Source organism: Humulus lupulus, chromosome 7, assembly GCF_963169125.1.
Source record: "Humulus lupulus chromosome 7, drHumLupu1.1, whole genome shotgun sequence".
In the NCBI taxonomy this organism is placed as follows: domain Eukaryota; kingdom Viridiplantae; phylum Streptophyta; class Magnoliopsida; order Rosales; family Cannabaceae; genus Humulus; species Humulus lupulus.
The window spans coordinates 198,934,703-198,944,617 of NC_084799.1; positions in this window are offsets into that span (position 1 = coordinate 198,934,703).

A 9,915-nucleotide genomic window follows, 5' to 3' on the forward strand; every position below is an offset into this window, starting at 1 on the left:
GGAATGAGCCTAATGTCCAGCAAGGAAAATCTACTAAAAACAAAACATACATCGTAAACATAAGCATAAGACTACATCAAATACTATAAAAGAACATTAGACTATCTAAAACATATATCATATATCATAAGCATACACTATAGAACATATGGCTACAAAAACATCTATTACAATGGCCATCATACATCTTGGGGCTTGCTAGCTAGGCAATCATATGCCCATAATTCTACAGGGCTAGTTATCTAAAAAAGTCATATAAATTTATGGGGCTTGTTATCTAAACAAATCATATGCCTAAGGAATATACTATTGGGACTTGTTATCTAAACAAGTTATTTGTTATCTAAACAAATTATATGCTTGTTATCTAAACAAAACATACACCCAAGAACTAAAAGATATCATAGCATATCATAAGATAATATAACATAATCATATAATCACATATAAGCATACAAAAGCTATCCTATTTTTCTTACCAGCACTCGGATATGAGAACAAGGACAGGAATTGGAACACTCCTAAAACCAATAATACAAATGGTGAGTATTTCTAAAGAATAAAGAATGAATGAGGAAACTAAACCATCAAGATAAACTTACCAAGAAAGAACTTAAGTTTCAAGAACCTAATCAAGAACCAATAATGAAAGTTAGGATCTGGATAAAAGGAACTAAAGAAAACTAAAGAGTTTTAAAGAATAAGATTTAAAGAATAGGAGTACCTTAGTTGACCTTATGGATTGGTCTAAACTCCAATACCGAAAAACACTAAACCTCACTTCCCAAGTATTTTATAAAGCTTAAGAATGGCAAAGCTTTTTCCCAACCCAAGTTTTTATCACTCTATGGTAGTACTAGCACCTTGGAGTCTGATCACAGCTGAAGCGTGAGGAGAAGGGCTGGTGTAGCGACCCAAATTTGCTAATAAGGCTTAGGGCCTTTATTAGCATGCCTGGAGGGCAATAAGTTTTTTATTATTATTATATGTGAATTTTCATGAGTATGTGATTAGAGATGCATGTTTAGGTGAATTAAATATGGATGTAGGCCTCATCTGGCTATTAGGGGCATGATTGTAATGTTAGTTCGTGGAGAGCATAAATGTGATAAATGTGAATAATTGCGATATATTTGTGAAATATCTGTGTTGCACGATCCAAGACAGTCCTAGAGAGTTGTTAGCTAGAATGTCACAACGGGGTCGAAAATCCGACTCGGGCCGAGTCGAGGGGTATTTCGAGAATTAGACGTTTTATGAGGTTATCAGGTTATGGAAATAAATATCTGGAGATATATTTGAGGTTAGAATGTTTAGGAGGGAAAATTGGGGAAATTTACCATTTTGCCCTTGAGGACGTTTTTGGCACCCTGAGTCTTTGAGGTAACCTTATAGACTTAAGTTAAATAAAAAAAAATATAGGAAACCTTTAGAATTTTATAAACCGATCGTATCTCTTTCTCTATCTCTCTCTTGTATTCTCTCCTTTGTTAGCTTGGGGAAACCTTGGAGAATCTAATCAAAGACTAAGGAATTTTAGCTGGGATTTTGGGAGCTAGAGGCTTGGAGCTTAGGGAACTGATTTAGGGATTCACTTCTGCCCAAGGTAAGCTTTTAATATGTTCAGTTGTGTTGAATTGCAGCTGTCATTCTGCTGAAATGTTAGAGTTTTGCATGTGTGTTGGGTGAAGGATCACTCTTGAGATTTGATGAGGTTTAGAGCTAGTTTTTTATTAGGTTTTGTTACAGAAAAAATAGTAGACCTTCTGTGATTGATGGTTTGGATTGTTGGTTTAAGTTTGGGGATAATTGAATTGGTTTTCATGGTAAAAATGGAGGATTTTTCTAGGTTCGAAGGGTTGGGCCGCGACATTGTTCCTGCTGAGTTGTGGCCCTCTGAAGCAGAATGGTGGCCTGGAAGAGGGACGGGCCGCGGCATGGCCTCATGGGGGTTGCAGCTCTTAGTGCATTTTTGGGCTTTAAAGTGTGTTTAGGCTTGGGAACTCAAAGGTTAAGGCACGGGATGGATCTTCTCATCTGGATTGATAGAATTAAAGGTCCTAGAGACTAGAATTATGATCCAAAGTTATTTAATCGATTAGAACTTGATGGATTGATATTGTTGGTGCATTGTGATTAGGGTTTCAGTGAGGCTCGGACTAGAGGACTGTGCTCGGGACATTGGTGCTTGGAAAGCTCGGGACACAGGTAAGAAAACCGTTGTTCCCCTAGAGCTTGTGTTGCATGGCATTGCCCCTTTGATTGAGTCTATTCATGTTCAACTATCTGTTTAGTTATCTTATGTGTGCATATTTGTGAATAAACGGCAAGAGCCGCGAATGGCGAGGGCCGGGAACGACGAAGGCCTAGAGTGGCAAGGCTGAGAACGGCAAGGGGCTGGGAGCAGCGTTTAGCACATGGAGTGCGAGTTTCCAGGGCGAGACCCTAAAGGATACCTAGGATATCCTTACAGTGTAGATCGCGAACCCAGGGCCTGGTAAGTGCCTGGACGGCATGGTCGTATGTGTTTAGCTTGATGGTGACTTGTTTCATGTTAAGTGTTTGATATGAATATGTTATCTGCTCGTGAGGGATTTCTTGCTGGGCTTCGGCTCACGGGTGCACTATGGTGCAGGTAAAAGCAAGAGGAAAGTCGACCAATCATGAGTACAGAGAGCGTGAAGTGGCGCGTACATGTTTGGCCTACCTGGCAGCCATGGCCAGGGGCATTTTTGGGAGATGATTGTACCGAATCTGAATTTTTTCGTTTAGTCGACTCTGATTATATTTTTGAGTTGTAAATATTTCTAAACAGTATTTTGGGATCACAAATGTCAAACACTTTATAATTTTCATTAAATGGTTTATTTTCATAGTTTATGACTCTGATTATGGTTTAATTACACTTTTGTCTTAAAACCTCAATTAGCAAGTTACCTGAACATCTTAAACTCACTTAGTAAAGACTCTAAGGCAGTAAGGTGTTACAACTTGGTATCAGAGCGAGCCAAGGTTTATGGTTTCTGGAGAATGATCGAACATGTATGCTCGCTGTCAGTGACAAGCTCGACTCAGGGTTGGTTGGTAATAATTGACTTATATGTTTGAATATGTGCTTTAATGCCCTGTTTTCCTGCTTATCTCACATAGAGCATGATGAATAAGTCAACATATGCATGATGCCAGGGCTTGGCCCGTTGTGTATTTAATGTTATTCGTATGTTATGTGGATTATTGTTTGTGGTTGACTGATGTGATTGGGAGGTGGTTTTGGATGTTGTTATCACGCCTAATGAGCGGCGTCGTTGATTGCAGGCATATTTGTTGAGATGCCTCGACAATCATCGAGACTCCGCAGCAGTAGGGTCGAGGATGACAACTAGGGTCAGGATCCTCTACCTGTCCCACAAAATTGGCAACAGATGTTTGTCGAAATGGAAGCAAGAATGCAACGAACAGAGGAAGAACTTCAACAGTTGCGGCAGCAGGCCCGTCCATAGGTCACTGGATTTCTAGTTCAGCAGATTATGGCGCAAGTGCCAGTTCAATCTGTTGTGGAAAACAGGTGGGAACCTTTATATTAGAGGTTCAAGAAGCAGCATCCTCCCACCTTTGAGGGTGGACCGGACCCACTGCAGGTAGAGCAGTGGATGAATATGGTTTCCTCTATCCTAGATTTTATGAGGGTTGAGGGGAACGAGAGGGTAGCTTGTGCAAGCTACATGTTTAGAGAGGATGCCCGCATCTGGTGGGATGTAGTAGTTCAGAGGAGGAATATGACAGTGATGACTTGGGAAGAGTTCAGAAATGTCTTTAATGAGAAATATTACAGTGTAGCAGTCTGAGCCGCAAAGCTTGATGAGTTCGTCAACCTGACACAAACTCGGTTGACCGTGACAGAGTATGCTCTAAAATTTGACTGATTGGCGAAGTTTGCGCTAGATTTAGTGCAAACAGATGTGGAAAAAAGAGACAGATTCGTACAAGGATTGAATGTTATGATCGCCCGTGATGTGAAGATCACTTTAGACCCAGAGACTACTACCTATGCTCAGGTTGTAGACAAGGCCCTTATAGTTGAGGGGGTCGAAGATCAGATTTGAAGAGAGAGCGTTGTTAGGCGTGATGCCAGGAGGACGGTGCCTCCTTTTACTGGATCCATTCAGAGTAGTGGCTCCAGTGAACAGAAGAGGAAGGGCCCAGATTCCTTTGTTCCTCCTAGTTCGGACAGGAGGGCATTGGGTGCTTCTAGTGGCCGTCAGGGCGGAAGTGACAACTGTAGGAGTTTTCCAGTGTGTACTTGGTGCAGATGAAGACATCAGGGTGAGTACAGGATTAGGGCCTGCTTTGTCTATGGGAGTGCCAATCATCTGAAGAAAGACTACCCACAAGCTAAGAAAGATGAGCTGCAGCAGAGCAACAGTCTTGCTCCTGCCAGGGTGTTTATTTTGACTCAGACTGAGGCAGAGACTAGCCCCTCGGTTGTGACAGGTCAGATTTCTAGTGCTGGGTCTTCTTATAATGCATTGTTTAATTCGGGAGCTACTCATTCATTTGTATCTACTAGAGTGATAGATCAGCTGTGTAGACCTAGTGTTTTGTATGCTAGGGGTTTTCAGACTTTGTTGCTGACTGGGGAACTGGTAGTCTCTAGGAGATGGATTAGATCTTTACCAGTAGAGGTAGATGGTAGGGAGTTGTTTGCTGATCTGATTGATCTTGCAATTGATGACTTCGATCTGATCCTAGGGATGGATTGGCTATCGAAGTATGGGGCGACAATTGACTGCAAGCGCAGAATGGTGACGTTTGAACCAGAAGGGTGGGTACCGTTTGTATTTGTGGGTACAGCTAGTGGACCGTGAGTACGTATGATTTCAGCACTGAAGGCTAGAGACCTGATGCAGGGAGGTTGGATAGGATTCCTAGCGAATGTTGTGGATACCTCTAGGGTTATGCCAATTGGACTAGGTGAGACCATATTTGTATGTGAGTTTCCAGATTTATTTCCAGCAGATCTGCCAGGGCTGCCGCCGCAGCGGGAGATTGATTTTGTGATTGAGTTGGTACCAAGGGTGGAGCCAGTATCTAGGACACCTGACAGAATGGTTCCGGCGGAATTGAAGGAGTTGAAGATTCAGTTGCAGGAGTTACTGGACTTAGGGTTCATCAGATTGAGCTTCTCACCATGCGGTGCTCTAGTGTTGTTTGTCAATAAGAAGGATGGGTCTCTTAGGATGTGTATTGACTATAGGGAACTGAACAAGTTGACCATTAAGAACAAGTATCCATTGCCTAGGATTGGTGATTTGTTTGACCAGCTACAGGGAAAGACATTGTTTTCTAAGATAGATCTTCGGTCAGGTTACCATCAGTTAAGGATTAAAGAAAAGGACATACCAAAGATCGCTTTCCGAACGAGGTATGGACACTATGAATTCTTGGTTATGTCCTTTGGATTAACCAATGCCCCAGCAAATTTTATGGAGATAATGAATGGGGTTTTCAAGGATTATTTAGACAAGTTCATGATTGTGTTTATCGACGACATTCTAATGTACTCTCAGTCAAAGGCAGAACATGAGCAGCACCTATGTTTGGTATTACAGCGGTTAATGAAGCATAGGTTATATGCTAATTTAAGCAAGTGTGAGTTCTGGTAACCGCGAGTTACATTTCTAGGCCATTCGTCAGTAAGGAAGGGATTTTGGTTGACCCAAGTAAGATTGAGGTAGTGAGAGACTGGCCTAGACCGAGTAGTTTTCCTGAAGTGAGGAGTTTTCTGGGATTGGCAGGGTATTATCGGTGGTTTTTTGAGGGGCTCTCCATGATAGCAACGCCATTGACAGAATTGAGAAAGAAGAAGACAAAGTATGTTTGAACAGATAGATATGAGAACAGCTTCAAGGAGTTGAAGTGGCGACTGATCACCGCGCCAGTGTTGAGTTTGCTGACGGACAATGAGAAGTTTGTAGTTTATTGTGATGCTTCCAGACAGGGTTTAGGGTGTGTGCTAATGCAAGCTGTGTAATGCCCTAGATAGCCAGGACCGCTACATTGTGTACATTTAAAGGTGCAAGACTTGCTAATCAAGTCATTAATTTGAAAACGTGCCACTAAACATGTAAGAGCTAGGGTTAAAAAGGGGTTTTGGTCTTAAAAGACTCATTTTATATAATTAAACTATTATACACACGGGATCCCAAAAGAAATAGAGTTAAAAGTTGATTTACAGACTTCCAAAAAGTACATAAGTAATGGCAAGCCATACTAAGGCAAAATAGACAATCTCTGGGTCTCGCGTCCCTACCTAAACCTCAATCGTGGCGGCCGAGCAGCTGGCCATGTACATTCCACTCGCTGAGCTCTCCAATCAAGGCTGATCCAACTTGCCCTTGCCTTTACCTGCACCACATAGCACCCGTGAGCCAAGGCCCAGCAAGAAAACATGAAATGCAACATAATCGATAATATCAGACAGTAAAACTCACTAAGCATGAACTCTCATCAAATAATCCACACCAATAACACTCAGCATATAATCAGAGTTAAAGATACAACCAAACACTTATAACATTCATATCACATAATAATCAGGGCCGACAACTTAGGCCGCACCCTCTGTTTATCCCACTGACTCTGGCCCGCTTAAACCAAGCTCATTGCATATTAAGCTGTCCTCGGCTACCAGTGACCGAGCTGCGCCCTGTGCGCTAGTGTAACCCTTGGCACCCTGAGGCCGTTGGTTCACTAAATTGCTTACATGGCTTAATACAATCTTTTCCAGCATTCATGATAAGGAACACTTAGTCCCGTCACATATATTAAACTAGGTGCAGTTTTCTTACCTTTAGTCTTTACGGTTTTGGAATTACGAGCAACGCCCCTCAAGCACGATCTGTTCCCGAGCCTAAGCCTTTATCACCTAGTCACAATCAAGGTATAGGGCCTCAGTAATAATCAAGTTAGGGTTTTCGGTTATAAAACTACCTTTCGGGAATCCAAATTCCACCAAGCACGGTGGTGAAATTGATCCCGAGCATTCTAGACCACATTCCCATGCCTAAAATCCTCAAAAGTTCAAGCGTACAACTAAGGGTTGCGGCCCTTGAAGCTTAGCCGCAGCCCGAGCGTCAAACAGAACCAAGGACCACTCTAGGCAAAGACACACACCGCGACCCTTGCATGGGCGCCGCGGCGCTCACCCCTGGCCAAGCCTCCTTGGCTCATTTTCAACCTAGGGCCGCAACGCTCTAGAACAGAGCCGCGACCCTTCCCTTCGAGCCCAGAAAACCCATCATTTCAAAGCTCAAAACCTCAGCCAAATCCACCCCTAAGCTCCTTACTTCATCACCCAACATTACCAAAACTCATATACCAAGTTAAGCCACACAATTTCAACAGAAGATTCAACCTAAAACTCATAGAAATCACACACTTGATTCCTGAAACTTCAAGAACATAAACACTCAAACTAACCAGTCAAAAACCCAAACTCAAACCACTAATTCATGAATTAAAGCTTACCTCTTCAGTTGGATCCTTTCTCTGTTCAAAACCCAGCTAGTTCCCAAAGCTTTCCAGCTCAAATTCCACCCTAAACATCAATGGTACAAGCACCTCAATACCCAGCTGAAAACTCAAGGTTAAACTTCAGAAAACATAGGGTTTAAACCTTACCTTATCTTTGATTTGTTTCCCCTGAGTAAGTCTTGAGCTAAGCCTCGGAAATCCCACTCAATTTCCCCTAATTTTCCTTGTTTTGTTTCTGTGATTTTCTCTAGTTTTCTTTCCTTTATTTTCCTTGAGAGAGAGAATGTTGAATGAATAGCTGAAGAGAAAATAAGGTCGGTTTAATTTCCTTCTACGGGTTTCATAAATTTTGTCTTACTCATTAAGTTAATCCCAAGGCTCGAGGTGCCGGAACCGTCCCTGAGGCCAAAACGGTAAAATCCCCCAATATTCCCGTCTAGACATCCTAACCTCAAATATATCTCCATATATTTATTTTCATGACCCGATAGTCTAAATCACTACCCGATGCTTAAAATACCCCTGACTTGTCCAAAGTCAATTATTAAATCCCGTTGTGACTTTTCCCACTATCTAGCTCTAGGATTGCCTTGAGTCATGCTCTGCAGACCTACCCACATTATAATGGGGCTCTCACATATATCACATATTTATTTCATATTATCACATAATATCATCAATTATCATATACACACTATTGATCACATAGTTACACATTTAAATAAATAATATTCACTCTAATCCCATTTATGCCCTCCCGGCAGACTAATCAAGGCCCATAAGCCTTATTAGAAAATTTGGGTCGTTACAAGCTGGGAAAGTGATGGCCTACACATCGAGACAGTTAAAGGAGTATGAATAGAGATATCCCACGCATGATCTAGAATTGGCAGCGGTGGTATTCGTACTTAAGATTTGGAGGCATTATCTATATGGTGATAAGTGTGAAATATACACCGACCATAAGAGTTTGAAGTACTTCTTTACACAGAAGGATCTGAATATGAGTCAGAGACGGTAGCTAGAGTTGGTCAAGGATTATGATCGTGACATCCTCTACCCTCCTGGGAAGGCTAATGTAGTGGCTGATGCATTGAGTTGGAAAGGCTCAGGACAGTTATTTAGTTCCAAAGACGATAGTCTCTGATAGAGGATCGGTTTTCACATCAAAGTTCTGGGAAGGTTTACATCGTACAATGGGCACTAAGTTAAAACTAAGTTCAGCATTTCACCCTCAAACCGATGGTCAGTCAGAACGCACCATACAAATATTAAAAGATATGCTGAGAGTGTGTGCTTTAGATTTCTTAGGATCATGGAAGAAGTATCTTCCATTAATAGAATTCTCTTACAACAATAGTTATCAAGCGACGATAGGCATGGCGCCTTATGAGATGCTATATGGAAGGAAGTTCCGATTACCATTTCATTGGGATGAGGTTGGTGAAAGACGATACTTAGGACCCGAGGCTGTAAGAGAAGCAACAGAGGCAGTAGAAAAGATAAGACAATAAATGGTTGCCGCTCAAAGTCCCCAGAAAAGCTATGCTGACGCAAAGAGACGAAATGTTGAGTTTTTAGTAGGCGACCAAGTCTTTCCCATAATTTCTCCGATGAAGGGGATTATGCGTTTCAGAAAGAAAGGAAAGTTAAGCCCGAGGTTTATAGGTCTTTTTGAGATATTGGACAAAGTAGGGCATGTAGCATATCGGTTGGCTTTACCGCCATCATTAACTAAAACACATAATGTTTTTCATGTATCGATGTTGAGAAAATACATATCAGATCCATCTCATGTGCTCGATTACCAGGCTCTAGAGTTAAACCAAGATTTCAGTTATGAAGAACGACCAGTACGCGTTCTAGAACGGGGAACTAAGGAGTTGAGGTCCAAAAGTGTTCCTATGGTTAAAATCTTGTGGAGTAATAGCACAGAAAGAGAGGCCACATGGGAATTGGAGGAATGTATAAGGGAGCGGTATCCCGAGATGTTTGGTAAGTAAATTTCGAGGACGAAATTCTTTTAAGTAAGGGAGAATTGTAGCCTCCCAAAATTTTACTTACTTAGCTAGATAGTAGTAGTTGTAGTATTTTAGATTTCGTGGATTTTGGTTCAGACCGGGGCTTAGTTAGAAACTCCTAGCAATAGTTATGGATTTTATAAGTTTAACCTATAGTTTAAGAATATTAATTATAACATAAGGTTTGATTAATATTGCTGGTCTTAAATATATTTCTTATTATAACCTAAGGTTTAGATGGAGCCAATAGGAATATGACACTTGTCATAAGCATGATTATTAGGGAATTATTATTTTAATGATAAAATAAGGAAATATAAGACTTAGTCTTAACCATAAACTATTAGGGTCATAGTTTGAC